This window comes from Castor canadensis, chromosome 5, assembly GCF_047511655.1.
Source record: "Castor canadensis chromosome 5, mCasCan1.hap1v2, whole genome shotgun sequence".
Taxonomy (NCBI): domain Eukaryota; kingdom Metazoa; phylum Chordata; class Mammalia; order Rodentia; family Castoridae; genus Castor; species Castor canadensis.
The window spans coordinates 137505759-137532035 of record NC_133390.1 but is presented as its reverse complement, the minus strand read 5'-3'; the positions used below and the strand labels follow the sequence as shown (position 1 = coordinate 137532035).

The 26277-nt window shown below is 41.6% G+C and overlaps 1 protein-coding gene across 3 annotated transcripts in view; it reads left to right on the top strand.

Moving 5' to 3' along the window:
• Nucleotides 1–26277, top strand: part of Rin2 (Ras and Rab interactor 2) — a 210304-nt gene that overhangs the window by 85275 nt on the left and 98752 nt on the right. The gene's annotated exons all lie outside the window — the stretch shown is intronic.

Sequence of the window (26277 nt, the reverse complement as noted above, 5' to 3'; positions counted from 1 at the left end):
ATCCCTGGAGTCATCATGTACCTCACCACTTATTCCCTGTTGACCTTAGGAACAGTGACATCTCTATGCTTCATTTCTGTAAGATTCACCCTGATTAGGAGGTCAACCTGTCATAGATGCTGTAAGAATTATATGAAATCATACTCGTGTCCCAATCTCATACCAACTTGACTTCTGGCTGGAAGCATTTGCATCTCTGCCTAAAAAGTACTGGAGAATTCAGTCAATGATGGGTGGCAGTTGGTATCTGAATACGCCAGTGCCCTTTCCCTGTTAGATGGGATCACACTAAGGCTTGTGTTTGCCACTGTTTCCCAGTTACCCAGTGACATTAGACTCTACTTGACCATGGTGATAACTGAATCAGAAACCATTCTCTCCCCCCTCACTTTCCCATTCACCTACCAGTATTTCCTAGTATCACATCTCAAGAAATTACCTGCCCTGTAATCCATGTCTCAGTGTTTGCTTCTGAGAGAACCCAAACTAGGACAGTATGTGAATTGCTGGCTTAGAGACTAGCATCTAGGAAGCCATAGAACAGTTATTGTTTCTGCTGTTATTAAGCTGATGTTCACCAGCCATGTAGAGAAGACACTGCAGTGAGAAGCCCTGTGTGGGCATTGCTAGTCCATAGCAGTCAGTTTACATGTATGTGTGACAGATACATATTGCCCTCATCGGGGCAAAAACTGGTTTTTAGGGGGAGAAAAATGAAACTTCTCCTTTTAATGTATAAATTATAGATAAATTATAGATTTACATCTGATTCATATACAGTGATATCTGTGGTATTGAAATTTAATGAAGGGTATAAATGAGAAAAAATGTTCAAAGACTCTAGGGGAACATTAGTTTATCAAAGGCATGAGAAGTTGCTGTTGACGTTGCCCTGACTTTTGACTGCCCTGGGGTGCAGCATTGAGTTTGTAGTGTTCTTGTCCTCTTCTGGAGTAAGAGTTAACAGTTGAACTTTCATAAAGTTGTTAAGTTTGCTCAGCAGGACACCAAGCTTCTTGGCAAAACATCCATCTGTTTGTGGTTAAGATTTTCCTGGTTCTTATTACAGCCAGACCTGGTTATGTTTTGAGAATCATGAGGCTTAGATCTACGAACAAGAAGGATTACCAGGTCATCAAACACAATGACCTTTGGGTCTTTCTTTCCAACTCCCTGAAATCTCCTCCAGAACACTGAATTTGACAAGAAGAAAAAAGGACCAATATGTTTAGTTCCAGCCACATTTCCTCTGTCTCAATGTCTGATCATTAAAGAGTTTAAAAATAGAAGTCTCCTATGGACGTGTAATGAGCATGGGATTAAGTATTTCTCTCACTCATTAGGGAGACCTCAAAAGAATGTCAAAGCAAGTTCAAAATAAGGTGGAAGGAAACAAGACTGTGTATATCTAGTCAATCTAGGGAGAGCTGCTGAAATATACTCACTGTGCTCACTGTCTGAGATATAAAACTGGTTACCATCCTTACAGGACCATTAGACTGTCACTGTTGGAGTTATTCTCTACTAAACAAATGTTACTTGTAAAGTTTATTTGGGTAATTATATTTTGGATACTTTTTCTTAAGGTCCTTTGGAGACACCTTAATACTTTCTATAGCAATCTAGCTGGGCCATAAAACCTTACCAAGCTTCATTTCTTCCTTTTTTTCTTTTGGGTATCTGAAAGAGTATCTGAAAAACTTGAGACACAAAGGCACCTGGGAGCTAGGTGCATTCAATGACTTGTTGCAGATGTGTACAGCACCCTCATATGTAGCATTTGCAAAGTTCCATGGTGTCAGTACTCCAACCATGGCGGGTTTCAAATGGTCAATGCAAAGTCATTGAAGGCAGAGTTAAGAAGAGATGTATGTAGTCCCTTTGTGAAATGGGTATTTTTGGTGTGCTGTGATGTATATAGTATGCATTATAGTCACGGCATTCAAGTTACTTCCCAAAGAAGCTATACTTTTAAAAATATATTAAAAATATACACATATATATAGATGTATCAGATGAATACAGAAATACTGGGACTGATGAACACCAAGTTTAGGATTCTTGTAACCTCTGAGAAGGGGATGTGATAGGGAGTAATCCACAAGAATGATAAATACAGAGTTATGAGGTATGTCTTTAAGACTTCTTGTATATTTTGGAGGGTATTGGGGTCCTCATGCATGCTAAGCATTCACTATACCACTGAGCTACACCCCAGCCACTTTCCTGTATATCTTAAGTACTAAATTAACAAAGCACACACCCACAAATGTGTTTTATATCAAATTTCATATCTTACAAAGCACTGAGACACACACACACACAGAACTAACATATCAAACCATGTTTCCAGATTAATTTAGCTTTGAACAGTGTTGGAATTAAGCTTTCCCGTGCCTTCTTTGTTTCATTAAACACTTTCCAATGTTGCATGGTGAGCTAGCAAAACATTAAGCCATTACTAAGAATCATACTTTACTTTGTTTTGTTACTAACAAGACAATAAAAGGCATTTAAATTTTTTAAAATAATTTCAAGTTTACAGAAAAATTGCAATTATAGAACAATGAATTCTAAAATGTAATGAATCCAGATTAGCACTTTTTAAAACATTTTACCACATTTGTTTTGTTTTCCTTCTCTCTCTTTTCATACGTGTGTGTGTGTGTGTGTGTGTGTGTGTGTGTGTGCTTTAGGTTATTTTTCAGATAGGATCTTGCCCTTTTTTGCTCAGGCTGGCCTCAGACTATGATCCTCTACTGTCATCTCCTGCCTAGCTGGGATTACAGGCATGTGCCATCACATCCTGGCTTATTTCTTGAAATAGGGCCTTGCCAACTTTTGCCACAGCTGGCCTCAAACCAGCTATCCTCTTACCTCCACCTCCTAAGTAGCTAGGATCACAGATGTGAGCCACCACACCTGACCTCCTTGTTAACAATATTTTAATCTCCTGTCAATATCTCAGTTTTACCAATTATCCCAAAAATGTTCTTCATAGCATAGGGTTCAGGATTTGATTTGGGATCACTCCTTAAATCTAATTGTCATTTCTCTTCAGAGAGTCAAACAGTCTGAAACGGATCCTCAGACTTCACTTGTCTTTCAAGATCTTAACATTTTTGAAGAGTGCTGGCTAGTTGTTTTTGCAGCATGAGCTTCTGTTTGGGTTTGATCACACTCCTCACAAGCGGACTCAGGTTTTGTGCTCTTGGCATGAATGCTACAGCGTGGTAGTGCATTCCCCATGCCTTGTATCAGAAGGCCAGCCTGAGTGATTGGTTTATTGCACTATGAGTGATCACTTGCTTCAGGGTGTGTCCTCGCATTTCTCTGAGAGTTGTGGTTTCACTAAAAGTGACAAATCAGAGAGATAAATCAGAGAGATAAATAGACATTTCTGGATGTCGGCTGCAAAGTTGCTTTGATAATGTTATCCAGTTAGGCCAGCAGTCTGCTCTCTAAGCCATGGGGCATTTTTGTGGCCCCAAAAAGAGCAGCATCAGCAGGCTGGCCTGCGGCTGGGCAGCAGGAGCCATCAGTGTCAGCGTGTCTGGTATGAGGCCCCTGCTACACCAAGGGCCCCGATACATCTCCATCAGGAGCTGACAGCAGCCCAGCTCAGACTGTTGCTAAGAGTGGTTGCTTGTCCCCTACTTTGCGATGGGATATTTGTGCAGTGTGGCTTTTCTGAGGTTTCCCCCACTTTCCCATATAAAATGAACAGTCTGTCTTCTGAGCCAGGACTAAGTGCTGGGCCACAAACCACGCGTTGCCTGACCCAGGCTGGTGCAGCAGCCTCTCAGAGAAAAACAGGAAATGAGAACTTATGCACTTCCCACATTTGGCTCCCTTCTGCGCTTGTCAGCGCTTCCATGTGGCACGGATAACAGGGTAATTTTCCTTCATGGAAGAAAATACCCACACGGATTAAGCTGCATTTTATTGAGCAACGCTTTGTTTTAGTAAATTATATCGTGTCCATCACTGTAAGAAGTACACTCATAGATTCACTTGTGAATTTCTGCCACACATGTTTGCTGGGCCAGGAAACATGGATGGTCAGGGCAGGTTTATAGTCTCCTCCACATGTTACAGATGAGCTGGGTTCACTGTAAATGTCAAACAGCGGCACTGCCCTGCACGGGAGGAGCCAGTGGCCTGTGGGTGACAAAGAACCCTGTGATCATAACATCACACCACAGACTGTCAGAAGTGACCATGAGCAGGGGTTGGGAGTTAGGGCAGGTTGCACAGAGCTAGTGATCTTTGAGCTGAGTCTTGAAGGATAAAAAGGTGTTTACCAGGTGGTGAAGGGAGCCATATTAAACAGAAGGGCTAATGACAGAGGGTGTGGTGGGTGAGGGTGAGCTCAGGGGAGAGGTCAGAAGTGGAAATAGAGGTTTGAGTCGGTTTAAGGAAGACCACATATGCTCTGTCAAAGTCTAGACTTTACATTCTGAGTATCAGAAGCACTTGATTCAATTTGGGGTTCCCCAAACTTGGGAAGGATTTCTAGGAAAGAATACCCTTCTGAGGGTGCTGACTTTGATCAAATGTGAGGTGTGCAGGTGTGAAGACTGGAGCTGTCACAGCCATTTGGCCATAGGCCACCCTGAGGGTGGGCAGACACCACCCCTAGGGAAGATGGACCAAAAGAGAGACAAAATGTGGACACAGGGCCTCACTGAATCACGGAGCCACTGGATCAGTCAATGCCACCTCATGAAGCCCCACCACTGGACTCAGTATATCCTTTTCCACTCTTGCTGCTTAAAGATTTTAAGTTTTTCCTTGGCAATAATGCCTTGAGCAGTTTCAGTATCTCAGAGGACCCCATACACCATTACACAGATTCATCTGCTTGTATGGCTTTACCCCATTTGTTACATTGTTCTCTGAGTGAGTGGAGAACAGACTGCAGGCATCACACCCATTGCTTTTTAGGTATGGAATCCTAAAGAGCAGGATGTCTGCTTTCATTCCTACAGTCCGGTGACTCAAGACTGAAGCCTGATCAGTGATGTGGAATTCAATTCTACATCCTGATACCTTTTCTTCTTTGCAGTGTTGTGGCTCAAATCCAGGGTCTTGAACATGCTAGGCAAACACTCTACTACTGAATTACATTCCTTCCCCCATACCAATTTTCATCAATTTCCCCAAAAGATTCTATAGTTGGTCATTGACTTAGGATGATTTCAACTGACAGTTTTTTTGACTTTACAATGGTGCAAAAGCAATACAGATTCAGTAAAAGTCAAATTTGAATTTGAAGTGTGATCTTTTCTGGAGCTAGTGATATGTGGTAAGATCCTATGTTGTGATACTGGGCAGCTCCCCTTCAGCCCCGAGATCAGGAGAGAAGCAACTGACATCTGCAGTGTACTGTGTTGCTAAGCTGGGCTGCTCAGTAGGTCAGGTGCATTTTCTACTCACAATGTTTTCAGCTCAAGATATGTTTATCAGGTTTTCCTCCATTGTAAGTTGAGGGCCATCTGTCTAGTATCTTTCTTCTTCTAGTCTAGGAACTAGTACAGGTTATGTCTTTTTTGAGGGGGTCTCTTTAATCTCTTTGAACTTTGTCTTTCACAAAGTTGGTATTTTTGTAGAATTCAGGTCAGTTCTTTTATAGACTGTTCCTCAGTTGGCATATATGTGATGTTTCCTCATGATGAGACTCAGTGTTCACACTCCCTTTTGGCATATCCTATAACTGATGCTGTGTTCTTCTTGAGGCCTCACATCGGGAGGAGCACAGCATCCATCTGCTCTCATTGGATGCTGATTTTGATCACCTGGTCAAGGTGTTATCTAGTTGTCTATAAGTGTGGTCATTGTCATTCCCCCATGAAATTTGCAGGCCATCTTCGAGAAGATGTTACTATTTATTTTTAATTCCATTCAAATTGAGTTTTCTGTCACTTCCTACATAAAAATTCCTATCTGATTCAAATGGGCCTGATTCAAAGGCCCATTTATATTTTGGTATTAATTGCTGATTACCATGGAGAAACAGGCAAGGGATTATGATAAGAAAAATAGAAGCAATTTGTTAAGAGCTTTCATTGTGGGCAGATGGGAGCAGAGCTAGACCAAAGCACATGGGTATCTGGAGAGGACTAATTATTTGGTCACATTTAAATATATTCTGTAAGGGTTTAAGAGAGAGAGAGAGATTCTCTATTAATAAAAATTATACCTTCTCTTCAAAATAGATTTATCTTAGTTGCCCTAAGTGTAACACAGCATTTTAACTTATTTGCAACTTGCAATGTTCTTTTTCTGGATTTTACATTGGTGAAAAAAATCATCCACTAGTTGTAAATATAGTACCAATTGAGCAGGTTTCCTCATTATTTCTGAAAGAATGGGTGAACCAGACTGAGAAGAGATTCAAGTACAACTAACTTGTTGAGATGAGAACACCCATAGGAAAGGGGACAGGATACAGGGAAGGGCAAGCAGCCATTAAAGTGTGTAATCTGTGTGTGTGTGTGTGTGTGTGTGTGTGTGTGGCCATGACTGATTGTCCCAGAAACTGACCTTGAGCTAAGGATTTGAAAGGTAGCCAATAGGCTGGGCACTGGTAGCTCACACCTGTAATTCTAGCTATTCAGGAGACAGAGATTAGGAGGATTATGGTTTGAAGATAACCTAGGCAAATAATTCCCAAGACCTTATCTCAAAAAGACCCATCACAAAAAAGGGCTGGTGGAGTGGTTCTAAATTTAGTCCCTGAGTTCAAGCCCTAGTACTGCAAAAAAAGAAAAGAAAGGCAGCCAATAAAGGTCTATTATCAAGCCAGACAGCAGTAGGGAAACTGCAGCTTAATCTCATGGCAAAGATAATGAGTGAGAAAAATCACCACTGCTTATCTATACACAATGGAATTTTATGCAGCCATGAAGAAGAACGAAATGTTATCATTTGCCGGTAAATGGATGGAATTGGAGAACATCATTCTGAGTGAGGTTAGCCTGGCCCAAAAGACCAAAAATCCTATGTTCTCCCTCATATGCAGACATTAGATCAAGGGCAAACACAACAAGGGGATTGGACTTTAAGCACATGATAAAAGAGAGAGCACACAAGGGAGGTGTGAGGATAGGTAAGACACCTAAAAAATTAGCTAGCATTTGTTGCCCTTAACGCAGAGAAACTAAAGCAGATACCTTAAAAGCAATTGAGGCCAATAGGAAAAGGGGACCAGGAACTACAGAAAAGGTTAGATCAAAAAGAATTAACCTAGAAGGTAACACACATGCACAGAAATTAATGTGAGTCAACTCCCTGTATAGCTATCCTTATCTCAACCAGCAAAAACCCTTGTTCCTTCCTATTATTGCTTATATTCTCTCTTCAACAAAATTAGAGATAAGGGCAAAATAGTTTCTGCCAGGTATTAAGGGGGTAGGGCGGAGAGGGAGGGGGCGGAAGGGGTGGGGGCGGGGGGAGAAATGACCCAAGCATTGTATGCACATATGAATAATAAAACAATAAAAAAAATCACCACTGCTGGCAAATATCTGTGCACCGTGCACTACATGGCTTCTGAAGGTCCCTGCCTGGGATAGCCAACTTAAGCTACTTTCAGGGAGCTAGTCTGGGCTTGGTCTGGAGTCAGAGCATGTACCTATCACATTGGAAAGTTCTCAACGAGATAAGTTGGTGCTGGTAAGGAATGGCTCCTATCTCCACTTTTCTGAGGGTCTCTAGTGGAGGCGGCAGAACCACTCCATACATCAGGCTTCTTTAATGATTCCTAGGCAGGAGCCCTATATTTCCCATTAATTTCTTACTAAGCTGAAATGAATCCTCAATTTATTTCAGTGACATTGAAGAGGAGGACTCCAAGATTTAGGAATTACAAACTTTTAAGTCTTCTTTCAGCAAATTATTGGTTTGCTAGATAAATCTCGTAAGTTTTCAGAGGATCACTGTGAGGGACAGAGATCTGGGAAAGTCCAGGGAGAAGGTGGTGTGGCAGTGGTCTTTGAAGAATGAACAATTTTGGGTAAGCGAAGCAGAGCCACCAGAGTGTGGCACCTTGGCCAAAATGCAAAGGTGAGACTGGATGTGAAGTGCTGGGACAGGTGCATCTGCAGTTGGGCCCTGCAGCTTCCCTTGCCATGCCCTCATGTGGGCTCTGTACTGTAGCTTTCAGTCTGACAATCAGACAGCCCCATGGAGTTAATGCCCTGTCAGTGACTGACAGGCATTGGCAGATCAGTGGCTCAGCTTCCTCTACCTTGATGGGACAGCTTTGAAACCCATTCACTTCTCACAATCTTCCCACATTCTCCAGAGGCATCAATATCCAGATGGATAGTAATGGACAGACTCAGTCTTAAAGGATACAGTTTTTTAAAAGTTATAGTCACGGACTGAGGCTGTAGCTCAGTGTCAAAGTGCTTACACGAGATCCTGGGTTCAATTCCTAGCACTGCAAAAGAAAAGGTAGAATAAGATACTTGTACAGATAATTAAATAAAAAACTATGTCAAAGATTTTTAAAACTCATAATGAATGGGGGAAACAGTAAAATGTCACAAATATGTTAAAACTGGACTCATAGTACATATATACAAACATACAACCAAAAATTTCAGGAAATGACTAGATAATATTTTAAGGTTTGTAAGACATGTGGTCTCACTTCCACTGTATCCTGAAACAGATATAGACAGTATGTTAATAAAGGAATGCTTGGCGTGTTTCGATAGAACTTTATAAAAGCATATGGCAGGTGCATTTGGCCTTGAGATCCCTCGCATAGCCATCTAAGAATACTGAAACTTGTAAGTGGTCATGAAAACTGGTCAATATCTGCAGGGCAATAATAATTGTACCTCTACAGAACAAAATGTGCATCTCATGGGCAATGATCACTTGTATTATTATCAATTTTCACACCTTATGGGTTGAAATAAACATCATTGATCGTCATTATTTGCAAGTTCTGTATTTGCACATTTGCCTGCTCACTAAAGTATATTTGTACTTCCCAAATTAATAATGCTAAGCTTTTGCAGTCATTGGTACACATGCACCGAGAGGCAAAAAAAAAAAAACTAAGTCACCTGACACAGCTAATCTGAATAAAGTCTTGCTTATCCTTCTTGTTCCACTTCTCATACTGTGAATGAGGGTCCTTTTTGTAGTGTATTTAGTGCTGTTTTCACATATTTATGCTGTGTATGTGGGGGGGGGTGTGTGTGCGTGATTTTGCTATTTTAAATGGCCCCTAACCACAGCTCTGAAGTGCTGTCTAGCATTCCTCTGCACAAGAAGGCTGTGATGTGCCTTGTGGAGAAAGTATGTGTGCTAGATAACATTGTTCAGGCATGAGTTAGAGTGCTATTGACCTTGAGTTTAGTGTTAGTAAGTCAATGGCATATTGAATTCAGTGATTTTAAGCAGAAGCACACATAAAGCAAGGTTATGCATTGATCTGTTAAATGAAATATTGTGACTAGAGTCTAGCAAGAACATAACCTTGTTTCCCCTAGGAGCAATGGTTGGGAATTCACTCATTCACTGTTGGCCAGACCTTATAGAACGTAATATTATGAAGTAAAATAATTGATTATAGCTCAGACAATGAAAAGCAGATGTAACTTAGAAGGGTGCTTGAAGCAGCACACCAGAAATTTTTGTGTAACATTTCTGGATGTCAGTAACACACCCTTTCTTGGCTCCCTTCTCTTCTGTGGCTCCCTTGTACTACCTGTCCCCCTTCTCTACCAGCATTTCCTGGAATCAATGACTTGTCTCAGAGTCTGCTTCTGGGACGACTGAGACTATGGCAGGTTACCTTGAACAGAGGGTTCTAATGAGGGATGCAGAGACACAATTACACTGAGAAGACTGGCAAGTGAGTTGGAAAGAGAGCAAAGGGGCTCTGAATACCCAATACAGGAACGTGGATATCAAATTCTAAAATGTGGGCTGCAAGCAGGGAAGCGAAATACTGGGAAAGAGCTGGTCTGATTTCTGTTGCTACTAACACAATACCGGGTATGTTATAAAGATCTTTATGTTGGCTCATAGTTCTGGTCCATTAGGTCAAGGGCCTGTGTCTGAAATACTGTGATCAAATGTTTCAGGAACCAGTGATGGCTGGCCTTCATGCTGGCAGGGTACCAAGACAGAGCAAGGGACAACATGGCAAGACAGGGAGCTGGGTGTGTGTGCATGTGCACACATGTGTTGGTGGGTATCAAACCCAGATCCTTGCACATGCTAAGCACCTGTTCTCCCTCTGAGCTACACCTCCAACCCTCCCTGCTCTTATAAGCCTACCAGCATTTAAGCATGGGGCTCTGCCCTGACGGCCTTATTTAGTCCTCATCACAGGCTAAATGCTATAGTTAGATTAAGTTTCCTGCCCTCCTAAAATCTCACAGTCGGGACCATCCCTTTGGTGCAGGCCTGCAGTATGGATGGATGGGGTTGAGACAGACAGTGGCTGCTGAAGCCATTAAGGCTGCTGTCGTCCAAGGCCTGAGTGGGTGTGGGGAATGGAAAGGAAGATGAGAGACTTTGGACCAGAAGATTCAGAAGAACTACAGAATGATTGATGTGCCGAGCAAAGTGATGGAGAGCCAGATCTCTCCCTCTGAGGTTTAGAGCCTGGAGTTGTCATTAACAGAAGAGGGAGCGAGGACTTCAGAGGAACGGAATGTGAAGTGGAAAATTAGCATTTGCAGCTAAATTTGAGAGAGAAAAAACCAGAAATGCGTGTCTCTTGTACTTTTTTGTAGACAAGTATTTCTGAGTTCAGAAAAGGAGTGGAGAAACAGGAAGAGGACCTCCACAAACCCTGAGTGTTTTGTTTTTGTCTTATTTTTATTGGAACCAGACAAAATAAAATAGTGGCAATCCAGAAATAATATGCAAATCTGCCAATAAGATGATTTGATTTCTGTCTACTGTCTTTGTGTCCTTCAATGAAATAATGAAAGGTTAGAAAACAATAGTTGTAAAAAAAAAAAAAAAAAAGCAAGAGAAAAAATTGTTGGTAGGGAAATGTTCCTAAGAAAACAGGGCCTCACCAGAGAAAAGGCTCTGGGGAGAAAGTCCTGGTTAAAATAGAAGCTTTCTGTACTGTAGGGGAACCACGATAGAGGTGCCATGCAGTGTGTGTGATCTTATAACAGATAACATGGGGAATCTGGGAGTAAAAGCCCTTTGTAAATCAAAATACCATAAGCCAACTGCACTATTGTATCCAGAACAATGCAGCATTAGTTTCATTATATCCAGACCTCTCCACCTCATTTGGATTAGACCAGTAAAGACTATGGGGAGGGGACGTTTGGTCCTGCATTGAAACAGATATAAACTGTCTTTGGCTTTTAACAAAAAGCCTTCTGAAGGAGAGTAAGAGGATAAGTTCTTCAGGAAGATAAAAGCATTAACTTCTAATCTTCCCTTTAACTGGAGATGGTACTATAAGTTCTTAAAGAGAAGGGGACCTTCTTTCCCCAAGATAATCAGCTTTGGGGCTATTTTCAGGCATGTAATACACTCTTCTGTTACCTGCAGTAACTTGAGGTCAATAGAAGCTGTTGGTAGTGAGATCATAAATTGCCTCAATCCCAGCAATAGTGTACATATGGCAGCTTGATTTCTGACACAAGGCAGAAGGATTTTTCAGTGCTTACACATGTTTTGACTTCCAATAAAGGGCTGCTTGGAAGGGAAAGGCTGATGGTTAAAGATGAAGAACGGATTGAGGAAGGAGTACAAGATGGTGAGTCCACAGTGAAAGGGCTTTAGAAGCTGTATGCAAATGAAGGAGCACAACAGACAGGGTCACACACAGGACAGAATTTTATACTTCTGCAAACCCAGATTGGATGAAAGCAGGGGAAGACAGAAAGCAGTAAGGGAAGTTGAGTTCTGTCTGCTGTGAGTCCTAAGGTGATCCTTCTCTGAGACCTGGGCCCTATACTTTGTCTTACTCCAGCCTCACCGTACCCCCGCCATGGAGGGCCCCCTGGAGGGAGAGGTCTACTATACAAAAGATTGTGCCTGTGTTGAACTTATGTTCTCCTCCCCATCTTGACCATGCTCCTCATGTCCAGCATTCTAGAATTCCCACCCACATGGCCCAAGCCTGCTTCTGCTCTCCACACAGGCTATCTCCAAATCCCTCCACCCAAGGGACTCTTCCTGCTCCTGGTATAGCATCTGTAGTCTAGAGGCCTGGGAGAAGATAAGAGAGGGGCAGCACTTGAACAGGAAAGCAGGAGTGTCCAGAGGTGACAGAGGGAAGAGAGATATGACAAGTCATGAGGCAGGCTCAGGATTGCCCCATGTTCCCACATTGAGGCACAGAACACCAAGCAGTCTGAAAACTTTGAATTGAAACTGGGTCTTTCAAGTCCTTGCAAAGGCACATCTGTCATGGTGGGAGAACAGAGTGTGTTTGACTTTGACTTGTAGCATGTTTGACTGCTTGTAATTTGTAGTTTGTAGTCTTGGTTTATAACTGTTAAATATTTAGATATAAAACATATATGAACCTCCATCTATCCTCTTGGTCCAAGCCCTGAAAGTATCAGTGTTCCCTGAGCATCCTTTTGAGTGCCACAAGAACCCAGGCAAGATCAAGGGCTCTGACTACTATCCACTTAGATCATCCATCCATGGGCCCATTTGCTCATGCATCATTAGTTCTTCCAGAGTCTGACCCTTGGTTACCATTATGCTCTGCATCATCTCTCTGAGGGTGTGGTGTGTGCTCCCCCTCAGATACTCTCAATGGATATGAGCTGAACCTGTTGCTTCCCTCTGCCTTGGGCCCCACACTGATCACAACTGACCTATCTGGTCCTGTGCATTAGGAAGGGGTCAGACACCTGAACCACTGAATAAGAGTGGGGCATACCATTGAAAGGAAAACACAAGGATTCAAAGAGATACTGTGGAGCCCAGAAGAAACAATGTGGTAGTTGCCACCTGTGCATAACTGAATAATATAAAATACCCTAATCCTACGCACTTGTCTCTTCCAGCAAAAGACATGAATGCCATTGATCAACCAACTGAGAGACTTAAACAGGTACCTTTTGTGGTACAGTCATTGACATCAAGCCTTTAGGAGATGTAGCAGATACCACCAAGGGCATGATGTGGGTTTCCATGACTCTTGTGGACACACTAAATATTAAATTGTTTTGGAGAAGGACTGTTTCTTTATGCTTCTCCTTTGCTAACTTCCAGAGTCTTGTTTCGGGACGGTTACAACACGTTATTAGAGCATTTGCTATCTCTAGGTGTCATAGCATTTTGTTGTTTTGATTTTGGAGAATGAGATTCTGCTGACCATCCCACACAGAATGGTGTGGGCTTAGAAGGGGACATTCTTCTGAGGCGGTCCAACTGTTTTCTAACTCACTTCTTGGGGTCTGTCATAGTGGCTTAATGGTAGCAGGCCTGCCTAGCAAGTATGAGGCCCTGAGTTCAAATCCCAGTACCACCAGGAAAAAAAAACACCCTACTTTCTTTTTTTAAATTGTTTTATTATTCATATGTGCATACAATGCTTGGGTCATTTCTCCCCCTGCCCCCATCCCCTCCCTTACCACCCACTCCACCACCTCCCTCTGTCCCCCACCCCCTCGATACCCGGCAGAAACTATTTTGCCCTCATCTCTAATTTTGTTGAAGAGAGAGTATAAGCAATAATAGGAAGGAACAAGGGTTCTTGCTAGTTGAGGTAAGGATAGCTATACAGGGAGTTGACTCACATTAATTTCCTGTGCATGTGTGTTACCTTCTAGGTTAATTCTTTTTGATCTAACCTTTTCTCTAGTTACTGGTCCCCTTCCCCTATTGGCCTCAGTTGCTTTTAAGGTATCTGCTTTAGTTTCTCTGCGTTGAGGGCAATAAATGCTAGCTAATTTTTTAGGTGTCTTACCTATCCTCACACCTCCCTTGTGTGCTCACGCTTTTATCATGTGCTCAAAGTCCAATCCCCTTGTTGTGTTTGCCCTTGATCTAATGTCTGCATATGAGGGAGAACATAGGATTTTTGGTCTTTTGGGCCAGGCTAATCTTACTCAGAATGATGTTCTCCAATTCCATCCATTTACCGGCAAATGATAACATTTCATTCTTCTTCATGGCTGCATAAAATTCCATTGTATATAGACACCACATTTTCTTAATCCATTCGTCAGTAGTGAGGCATCTTGGCTGTTTCCATAACTTGCCTATTGTGAATAGTGCTGCAATAAACATGGGTGTGCAGGTGCCTCTGGAGTAACCTGTGTCACAGTCTTTTGAACACCCTACTTTCTAATTCACTTCTTAGAGCAAGGATGGGAGTTTTAAGGTTGTAATCCCACAACACTGGGATCCATGTACTTGCACAAACACTTGAAGAAGTCAGTTTGCTTGTTAGGCTATATTTCTCTGGGAGTTTTGCCTTTGCCTTTGTGTTAGTGGATTTTTATTTCATTTTGTTTTGTCATCTCCAATGGTGATGCCTTAAACATATCTGGAGATCTCTCTAGCATTCTGATTTGTACAAAAATGCAAGAGCTGAGAAACAGGCTTGATCAGGTACTTGTATAAAGCAAACTGGGTCTGGTTATAAAGGGAGGAAAGGCCTTCAAGTTACAGACTCTAGGAAAGGTACAACCAGAAGGAACATGTGAACTCCCTAAGCCAGCTTTGTAGTATTTCAAAGTAGTATAAAAATATCATTTCTGGCCAGGCATGGTGGCACATGCCCATAATCTCAGCACCTTGGAAGGCTGAGGCATAAGGATCTGAGCTTAAAGTCAGCTCCAGGCTACATAATAAGTTTGAGGCCCGCCTGGGCTAGTCATCAACACATTATTCTCAAGAAGGAAGAGGGTGAGGAGAAGGAAAAGGAGGAGGAAGACAAGGAAGAGGAGGAAAATTAGGCTTTTTAAAGCATGTTTTACGGTAGATTTCATGGTATGTTACTGGCCTTTTGGCTTACTACTCATTCTTGAAGGTATGTTTCATTCTATCATTTCATGCTTTTGAGCAAGTCATTCTTTAAAAACTCTTCTTTTCATCCCAGATGATGTCTCAGTAAAATCTCCTGTACTTACTCATTCAACAAAGGAAAAAAAAATCATATGCTAAGGTTGCTAAGACCTATGGTAAGAATGAATATTCTGTCTATGAAATTGTAAAGAAAAAATAAATTCATTAATAAAATTTCATTTTTTTTCTTTCCATATTATGCACATAATGCCAGGCATTGTGTAAGTGTAAGGTATTGGAGACATTGTAGATACACACACACACACACACGTGTGCACACACACATCCCTTATCTCCCTTATCTGCAAGCGATGTGCTAGACCCCTAGAGAATGCCTAAAACCACAGATAGTACTGAAAGTATTCAGTAATACTGAATATGCTGTATTTTATAGTCAAAGTATACATAAATACTATGTTTTTCCCCTATACACACACAAATTTAATGTCCTTTCCTCCTGTGCATTTTTTGGTGATTCTGGAGTTTGCACTTAGGGCTGCATGCTTGCTGGGCAGGCACTCTACTGCTTGAGCCAAATCCCCAGCTCCAGTGCTTTTTCTTCTTAACTGAGTGCTCATCACATACTGTGGCCAAAATTCCCACAAGTTACTTTTTCCTTTTCACAACTTCTCAGATAAAGGATTCATCCTTCCTGTAGATCTTAGTAACCTCAGCATGTGAATTTTTTTCTTATTAAGTTGAGAACTTTTACTTTTTCACTTAATGCAAGTATTTTAATGACCCTTGTGATGGATCTGAATTGCCAGTATCACTATTATTAAGCAAAATAAGAGTTATTTAAACACAAGCACTGTGATACCATTACAGTCCATCTGAATACCAAGATGGCTACTAAATGACTAATGGGCAAGTAGAATATATAGCATGGATTAGCTGGACAAAAGGATAATTTGAGTCCTGGGTGGGAGGTTGCAAGATTTTGTCATGCTGTTCAGAAAGGTGCATAATTTAAGATTTGTGAATTCTTTATTTATGGAATTTTCTATTTAATATTTTTTGAATCCCAGTTGACCTTGGGTAACTGAAACCATGGGTAAGGGAAGATTATAATACTACTATGAATAAGCATATAGGATGCCCAATGTATGATTAGCTGAAGAACAGTCTTTCTTTGCCTCTTCAACTCTAAAGAAATGAAATCCACTAAGTCTAAAATAATACACTAAACACATGAATTCCCTCAAATTTCCCTGATGGCACCATTTAACTTGGTTAAGATAATAGCCAGAAATAGTTTATGTCCTACTAGTGACAAATAATGTGGTTTCATGGATAAAACACTGGTTTCAGTCTAGAGGTCTAGTTTCTTACTTTTGTATCATTTATTACTTCAGTATATGAAGAATCAAATAAAAGCAACCTCTTCAGAGACCTTGTGGCTTAGAATTGGCAAATTAAATACAGCGGTACACTGGAGTTGGTTCTGCCTGTTCATTAGAGCTGATTATTAAATTTTTGTGAATTTTGCCAGTCTGTTGATGTCATGTTGGAAGTTTGAAACCAACCATGGTAGGAGTATTTGCACCACAAAATAGGCAAATGCTTAAACATGGGGCTTCCACTCCTTAGCAAACCAGTTATTAAACATTTCCAGCACATCATTGAGTTAAAGGAAAGGATAAATATCTTAATGGTAAATTAAAAGTTTGTAACGTCCTCAGTGGGGTCAAAATGAAGGGAAAAAATGGCTAGGGGTCCAGCTTAGGGGTAGAACACTTGTCTAGAATGCTCAAGGCCCAGGGTCTAATCCTCAGCACCACAGAAACAAAAAGAGGAACGATTTATTTGGGCTCATAGGTTCAGATCATGGTTGATTGGCTTCATTGCTTTTAGCCTGTAGCAAAGCAGAAAATCATGGTGAAAGAGATGGCAGAGGAAAGTTTCTCACCTCATGGCCACCAGGAAGCAGAGAGAGAAAGGAGGAGGGGGCAAGATATGCCCTTCAAAAGCACACCCCCAGTGACCTATTTCCTTCCACAAGGCCCACTTCCAAATAGCCCATTCATGTATGAGGTCATCATGGGTTAACCTATTGTTAACAACTTCATGTTGTTACCCTATTGTTAACAACTTCATGTGTTGTTTATGAAGTTAGTGCCCTCATGATTTAATTGCCCCATTAGCACCACCAGCTGGGGAGCAATCCTTCAACACATGAGCCTTTTGGAGGAACACTTCATATCTAAAACAGAGCACAAATTACTACATGAGATTCTCAGCACCATGTGCTCTAGAGACTAGTTTTTTATGTAGTGATGATGTCTATCCTTTCTTCAAAGAACTGGCCATCATGACATTTTGACGCTAGCCTTGGTTTTTTGTTTGTTTGTTTGAGACAGGATCTCACTATGTATCCCAGCTGGCATCAAACTTATGATCCTCTTGCCTCAGCCTTCTGAATACCACCATGACAGGTGACCCAGGGCATTTTAATGTAACCTTTTGGACTTTGTGTAAAAAAGAGTAAAGAACTTTACTCTTTACTAATAGCACAGGCTGTTAGTAAATTAAACAAAAACATTAAAGAATAAGAGTATTGAGTTTAGAATGACACTAGTCCATCGCAGGGTCAAATTTTATTCTTAGAGTGCATGAGGAGAATTGCTTGTACTTTTCTTACTGATTATCTAAGAATTTCAAAATTCCAAGTATTGTGGCCTAATTGTTCCAAGTATTGCCTAATAAAATGGGTAAAGCTGTACCCAACAGCATTCATGAGAGATCCAAACCCTGCCTGGTGAATTACATAATGATTGTAATTTTAGAAAATGCCAGCAACTTGGTCTGAAAAGATTACATTGGCAGAAGAAAACCTCACACATAACAGCTAATACTATGCACAGTCATATTGGTTATTTATTACTAAAAGTTGACAGATGCATCAACTCATCTTACAAAATTCAGATATTCAGCCAGACGCTATTGCTGGAGGCTAGCCCCTGCAAAAAAGTTCATGAGAAAAACCACTTTGATCTCTCTCACCTAGACTACTACAATGATCTCCAAAGTGTTTTAAAAAAAGTTCATGAGACCCCATTTCAACCAATGGCTGGGCAACGTGGCATTTAACTGTCACCCTGGCTACTCAAGGAAGCACAAATGGCCTTAGTATAGGCCTGAGATAGGGAGACCCTGTCTCAAAAATAGCCAGTGCAGAATGGGGCTGGCCTAATGCCTCATGGTAGAGGGTGTGCCTAGCAAGCATGAGACTCAAACACCAGTGCCACCAAAAAAAAAAAAAAAAAAATCAGATATTTATCATTTAACCCAGGAAAATTGAAAACAACAACAATCTCACAGAGTCAGAACCTTAAACATTAAAGTTTCCTGAGGTCAGAAATCTGTTTGTTTAATCACATTTCTGATACGAATATTACAAAGAAAAGAATTTATCTCCAAAACCTGTTTCCCATAAAATTCAATGACTATCCATATGCAAAACTAAAGACTCTCAACACTCTACTTCACATCATACACAAAAATCAATTTGATATGGATCACAGACCTACACATAAAAACTAACACTGTAAAGCTTTGAAAATGCATAGCTCAATGGTAGAACACTTGCCTAACATGTATGAGGCCCTGGGTTTGAACCCCACTACTGCCAAAACTTTAACAAAAATAGACTAAAACATAGACTCTTCAACTGCTTTAAATTCTTATATTAGAAAGGAAGAAAGGTACAAAATTCAAATAAAACTGAAAAAAAGTTTTAAGCAGCTTAACAGCACTGCATAAGAAAACTGGCCAAGGAATCGTGATGACTTAATGGAGTTTGTGCCAAAAAATATTTTCCCCATGAAAAGTACTGATGTTGGTATCATTCCAATCAAAATATTTGTGTTTATTAAATATGGAGTTAAAACTTCCTTGAGACCACAAAGACCAGATTAAAATAACAGGATTAAAATAATAAAGATGTTAACATCTTTACAACAGTCCACAACTGTCCCATGATCAGAGAAGCTAAATCAACTGATATCAATTGCATTTTATTCAAGTCAGAAAGTTAAATAAAAAGGACACAGAAAGAGGGAGAGGAGAAAAATAGAAAAAGTCTGTAGTCACCTTTGCAATAGTGACAAAAGAGGTTAGAAACAGGTCCCCATCATCACAAGTTGATGCATCTACTCTGATTTAGTCCAAAGCTCTCCCTCTACTAGGAAGTCCTCATCAAAGGTGACATCTACAAGTACCATTCTAGTTTGAGGGGCTTTTTCTTTAGCAGTGTCTGCTTCAGTTTCCAAGATCTTTGAATTAAACATCTTATTAGATGGTGATAAGATTTTAAAGTTCTCCCTGCTCTGAGAATTCCTGGTCTCCTGTATCCTGAAGCTATTCTGGTCAAAGTGTAACAATGGAAAAAGAGTGTAAGTCTACCCAAACTCCTCAAGTCTATCAGGTACACATTCTCTCCTCTACCCTCACCACTATGGTCCTGTGGCCTCTCATGTCTGCTCATGGTATTTTCTGCATGTGTTCTAGATAACCACTTTCCCTAAGTTGACCTGTTATAAGGTTCTAAATCCAGCTTTCCAGCATAAGCACCTACTCTGTCCGCTGAAGTTCCTAAGCAGAAGATTCTCTGTTTCATCTGAGAACAGCCTGGGTCAGTGCCCATCTAGATGTACTCAGCTGAGTCACACACACTGCATGTCAGGCACAGGATACAAGTCTCCCTTCCAGGTGTGCCCTGGGGTGTAGGTGGGTCATTTAGGGCACAGAGTCCATGAGCTCTGGGGAACTGGAATATTGTATGTCCTGTCTGAAGAGAAGCACTCAGTGCTTGCAAGCTGTGGCTGTGCTGCACTGATGGTTGTTTAGGGTGAGCAGAGAAGCTTGACCTATACTCTTTATGCACAGTGCCCTGATTTTGTAAAGCTGCTGCTATAGTTTGGATAAGGGCCACCTACCCAGGTGGTGCTATTGGGAGATGGTGGAATCTTTAGGAAGTAGGGCTTGGTGGGAGGTCTTTAGGTATTGCAGAAAGGCCCTCAAAGGGGACTGTGGGTCTCTGCCCCTTCTTTATTCCCTCTTTTTTTCCGAGCTGATAAGGTAAGTGATTTTGCTTCTCTACACATGCCACCATTATATGCTACCTTGTCAGAGGTTCAAAACACTGGGATTCTCAGTCTTGGAGTGGATCCTCTAGGACTATGAGCTAAATAAACCTTTCTCTTCGTAAATTATCTTGGATATTTTGTTACAATAATAGAAATCCAACTAATACAGTTGCCAATTATAGCAGACAGACAACAGCCAAGTATTTCCCATATCCCCTTGGTACTTAGCATTTCTACTTGTGCCAAGCTAATCCCCAACGTCCAACTTTGCTCAAGGGCCCTCTTTGGCCACCAGAACCATTCTGCCCATGGGACATGTTGGAAGTTCTGGGGGGGAGTTCATTGACAAATTTTATTCCAGCTCTCTCTTCCTTCTTTTGGGACACCTCTGAGAAACTCCCAAAGTTCCCCAGAGGGTTTGATCCATATGGGCTCCTTGCTTGGTAATACACCTTATATATTGGTTGCCCCCTGCTTTTCTGTATCTCACCTCCACTGCCCTACCAGTGTATTCTGAAGTCATCTCTAATAAGCTATTGACGGGAATCCTTGTCTCATGGTTTCAAGATAATTAACTAATTAATTAGTTAATTCCAAAAAAATTTTTAATGTGACTGAGGCTATAACTCAGTAGTAGAGCACTTGTTGACCATGCTGGGTTCAATTCTCAGCACCACAAAAAAAAGAAGTGTCACTTAATATATTACGTCCAGATGAAAACCCAATCCAGGAATGTCACAGCCAATTAAAATAACTACCTACATAGACTCCTTTACCATCATGGACAGAGAGCCTTGAAAAAGAAAGCATTAAACTCAAGTACTGACAAGTTTTTGAGTGGGCCCTGAGGAAGACTAGTGTGTGTGACTGCTCCATCCATGGGACCCTCTGGGTTAAGAGCTGAGCTGGCTTAAGATGCTTCCACATTATATGTGGGAATCCCTGCACATGTGTGCAGTTTCGTGGGAGCTTTTCAAGTGAGGAGGTCTGAAAATACACACACTTTTCATTGACCTTGAGAAAAGCACCCTTGAGCCCACCAGCTCTGAGGCTTTAGGAGAAGAATAACAGTTGTCCAGAGGGATAATATGGTTTTTCCTCTCTCAAACTCATGTGCAGGTCTGTGAGTATTTCTTGGTGGTAAAGTACTTGCCTTGCATGCACAAGGCCCTGAGTTTCATACTCAGGACCACACACACACACACACACACACACACACACACATCAAAACTCATGTTGGAATTTAATCCCTACTGTGAGGTATTAAGAGGGTGGAAACAGTGTTTAGAGGAAGAGCCTTTGCAGAGTGGTGATTAGAATTAGGTAAAATCATCAGGGTGGATCCCCTATAATTGCATCCTGGTAGCTTTGTAAGAGAAAGCCCAGAAGACATATATGTGCATGCTCCCATTGCTTGCCATGTGGTGCCCTGCATCAACAAGAAGGCCATCTCAAGATATGGCCCTTGATCCTGTGGTACTGAGAGCTAAATAACCCACTTTTCTGTATAAAGTTACCCAGCCTTTGGTATAATAATGCAAAATGAACTCATACAAAAGATTTGCAGAGGTTAATTCTTGAATGACTCAAGGGAGAATATGAGGGTGGGAGGTGAAAGAGGCAGTTTCCTATCCAAGAAAATGAAGACTTGCTAACCAGCAGAGCTGCCCTCCTGTTACCCTTGGGTAGCTACATATCTACTGGCTATGGAGGCACTGGCAGAGCTTCTGTTGCACAAATGAAGTGAGAATTTCTATGAGTCTGTCAATCACTTTTCCAAGATAGGAAAGCATAGACCCTCACTGGAATCAGCCCCTTTTCCTGTCCAATCCTGGTTTACCTCCTGAGCACCTTGGTTTAAAAAATAATAATTTCGCTGAGTTACTCTTCAGAAAATTGAGGCACTAAGCATTGCTCCTAGTTCTATTTAAAAACATAGTTATTGAGTAAGGGAGCAGAAAATAGAGTTCCTTGCTCTGGAGCTCTTACTTTGCAATGAAGTAGTTTCTGTTTTCAATGAAAAGTTTTTATATTCTCAACTCTTTAAAAAAAAATAGTTTGACAGTTGAGTGCCAGAAAACCAGTGCTGGACAGAGACACAAGACACTTTTTTTTTTAAATTCACATAGCTTGAGTAATTGAGCCAGAGTCTGGAATAACATTTTTCTGTCCAACTTATAAAATCCATCATATTAGAAAGATAATTATGGAAATATTCAGAGATCTTCTCTGCACCCAGACATAGACCACTCCAATTGCTTTGACTTCTGTTAGAAAAGACGAAAAACATTAAAATGAAAGAAGACCTGCCCCAGTGGAAGCTGTTTAGAGAACGAGGCAAAGGGTTTGGACTTGACCTGATGGGTCTCCTGGGTGAGTCATTTTCTCCTACTTCTGTCAATTTGGCTGTAAAATAATTAGAATAATGAGATCTTGTTTACAAAGACTAAAGTCCACATTTCCTCTCCTCCCTCAACTGCTAGAAGGAAAAAGTAGTGATTAGAATTTTTTTTTTTTTCCCCTTGTTCCTTCCTATTATTGCTTATACTCTCTCTACAACAAAATTAGAGATAAGGGCAAAATAGTTTCTGCTGGGTATTGAGGGGGGGAGCGGGAGGGGGTGGAGTGGGTGGTAAGGGAGGGGGTGGGGGCAGGGGGGAGAAATAAACCAAGCCTTGTATGCACATATGAATAATAAAAGAAAAATGAAAAAAAAAAAAATTTTTTTTTTTTGACCAACTTTCACAGTGGCTTGGAAGTGAGAACCCAGGACCGCATAAGCAAAGTGTCTCTTTCAATCAGACTTGTGAGTGATGGATTTCAATATAATTGGTCCTGTTAGTCTTTTGTGGGTTTACGCTTGTGACCTAAAGCAAATAAAATAGGAAGGGGGGAAGGATTGGGGTGATGCTGGCCAAAAGATATAAAATTCCATTTAGATAGGAGTAATAAATCCAAAAAAATCATGGATATAACATGGTAACCATAATTAATAATAATGGATTTTAAGTGTTTTCAACAGAAATAAATGCTAAGTATGTGAGGTGACAGATATGTCAGTGAGCTTGATTTAAGTCTTTGCATAATGGATACATCGTTCAAAACGTTTTGGTGTATACCATAAATCTATACAATTCTAACTTGTCAATTAAAAATACCCCCCAACATAGGAAGGGTACAATTTGACTAAATGAAGAGGAAGGGGGAGGAGGGGATTGGAAAAACCCATCTCTCAATAGTTATGTACCTCATAATGATCCTTCTACTAGCAACAGACCACATATAGGACTGTGGTCTCATAAAATTGTGTCACCTAGTGACAGTGACATCCTAGTCATCTTAGTTAAAGTATAATCTGTGACTTCCACATAGAACATATCCCTGTTGTTAAACTATTCATGACAATATATTTCAGAACCCCAATCTGGCCCCTAGCCAGGTAGCACAGGCTGCAGGAATGCTGGACTCAGTCTAGCCCTGTTAATCAGCAAACGAGAAATTGAGAACTCTGCATTTGACTCATCAAAGACCTGTCTGCAGCCATGTCCAGTAGGGGTAGCCTTGGTGGCTCTGAGCAGAATGAGTTGGACAGCCTGCTGCCAACACAGGAGGAGACCAGCCAGAGTACTCGGGAGTTATTTTCACTTTTAAGGACAGATCTTCCTTTGCCTCAGTATTCACTCTTGGAGCCACCTAGAAAGCCACAGCTAAGCTGACCGTAAAGGGACAGAGCCTGGTGTTTCTGGGAGAGTGAGGAGTAGTCACTTCCTGCCTTTGTCCTTTGGTCCCCACTGTAGCTTCTTTTACATTCTTTTGGTGATGTGATGGGAAGCCTGGCAGCTCTGAACTGTTTGCCCTGTCCTTAGACCACTGGGGATGCTTTTTCTTTTTTTTGCTGGCTATTAGCTAGCATCTGAAAAGATCACAGGACCTGGACACACTGGGCTTGTTTACTCTTCAGGGAAACAGGAAAATTTTCACGGGTCTAAATCTGGAGGAATTTTATAATCTGCTGGGTGGTATCTGAGAAGGATGGGGAACCCCACGTGGAAAGGAAGCATAATCATGTTAACTTAGATGCTGTCAATATTGAGCCAGGGTGTCAAAGGTTATAGCTTGGGAAGGAAACTGTTGCAACTACAGGAAAGACTTTAAACCCAAACCTCTTCTGGTTTTGAGACCTTTAGGTTTTTTTTTTTGTTTGTTTGTTTTTTTAAATAATGATGGTGATGATGTACACACCATCTGCTTGGACTGTGGACTGGTTCAGCATCCGGTCTGTGGGCTGTGACCGCTTGGCACCTGTCAATATGTTCTGTCACTTGTGCCCATCTCCATCTTGGAACAGCCTTATGAGTAAGGAGAGACACCACCTGCATGGTTTAAAGAAATGACGGATCTGGTGCAGAATCCAAAGTGGATTTTAAATTGAGGACGGCTTGAGGTTGAAGTGTGTGTGTATGCATTCATCAGCAGCTAATTAAAGTGACAAACTTCAGGGACCTGAAAAATTTCTGCTCCATTGCTGCAGGCAAAATTCCCTGCCTGTCTTGGATCGTCAGTGAGGGTTTGTATATGGAAAACCTCCAAACGGAACAAAGAAACTTAGGTCTGGATGAGGCGGGAAGTCTTGGCTCTCGTTTAGCAATTCCTGAACTGCCAGGCTACTTTAAATCTCCTGCTGGGAAAACATCTGGAAGAAAAAGAATGACAGGCATTAGGCTTGGTTTAAAGTAGTGTACGCTTTTTAAAAATTTTGGTGCTTTTGGATCTAAATAGTTAATCGTTTGCTCCCCAAGACTCCCATCTCATGCTTGGTTCTGAACACAGCGCTGTTTTCTTTCTGGAGTGGCTCCAACCTGCAGACTTTGCTAATAAGGGATGGACTTCAAAGGCATTGGAGCTTGGGCTCCATTCAGATGCTGAGCCTGAGAGCCTGAACCTCTGGAGTCAGCAGGATTGCCGTGGGAAGCTCACCGCCTTCTCAGGAGGATTTTGGGACATTGGCCTTCACCCCAGCAGTATCGCAAGTGGAAAGAAATGCAGGAAAGACGCTGCTGACCTTTTAAGTGGCCGAGCCATGGAGCAATGCCTCAAATAGGTGAAGGTTCTGGAAGGAGGGCTGTGTTCTTATTCTTTTCCTAGGTGAGGATCCCCGCACAGGTTGGCACAGCTGAAGCTGAGCAGCAACACGTGAGACCAAACCAGTCTCTCTACCAAGGTCCTTGATCACTCATATGCATGCACTTCTCTGAAGTGGATGTGTTCCTCTCTAATGCCACCCTTGAAGTCCCTTTTGTACTGCTGGCTCTCTGTCATCAAGGTCATAATGAAAGGCTGCCTTGGCTTTGGTGCCTCCTCCATCCGTGTCTCACACACACACACACACCCTGCCTACAGTGAACCACTTTTAATAATCCTTAATGATGGAAGATACGTTGTTTTTACTTCCTAGTCCCTTATTGTTATTTCACTGTGTTGGTCATGGTTGGGATGAACTACATCCTGTGCATGTCTTGGCAAGAAGCAATGTGGGGGGAAGGAGGGGACAGTTTTCTATTTGGTCCTAGGACAGTTTCTCTGGGCAAAGAAGGGGTGGGGGACTCCCCCAGCCTTCTCAGTGCATATATTGGTCTAGGCAGGTCAGCTCTTCCAGGTATGTGTGCTTTTAACTTAGAAGTGAAGGCCAAGGCTTTGAAGTCCAGAGCCAGGGATAGGGGGGATGGTAGGGGTGGGGGGCAGGGGGGTGGGAGGGGTGGTTTATTGGTCTCTATGCAGTGTTCCCTGGGAGGGGAAATTCCAAGCTCAAAGAACCACGGTGATGATTCAGGACTATGTGATTATCTTGCCTTTAAATTTTGCTCTTCTTTCCAAAGTGAACCCCTATCCCCACCTCTTGGAAGATCATGGGACTGTTTACATACTGTCCCCTTACACAAACTGATCTCTGTAAACAGTGGCATAAGATTGCATCCCAATCTTGCTGATTTCTGAGGAGAAAACATTTCTTCCTAGTGCCCTTCTGCTGACCTCGCCTGGGGAGAGCTAAAGAGGACCTCACCCCCCTTTCCAGTGGGATTTCCTGAGACATACAGAACCTCATTCTTCCTCTGTCCCTTTGTGATCAGCCACGTTAAATCTATAAGCTTTTGGAGCA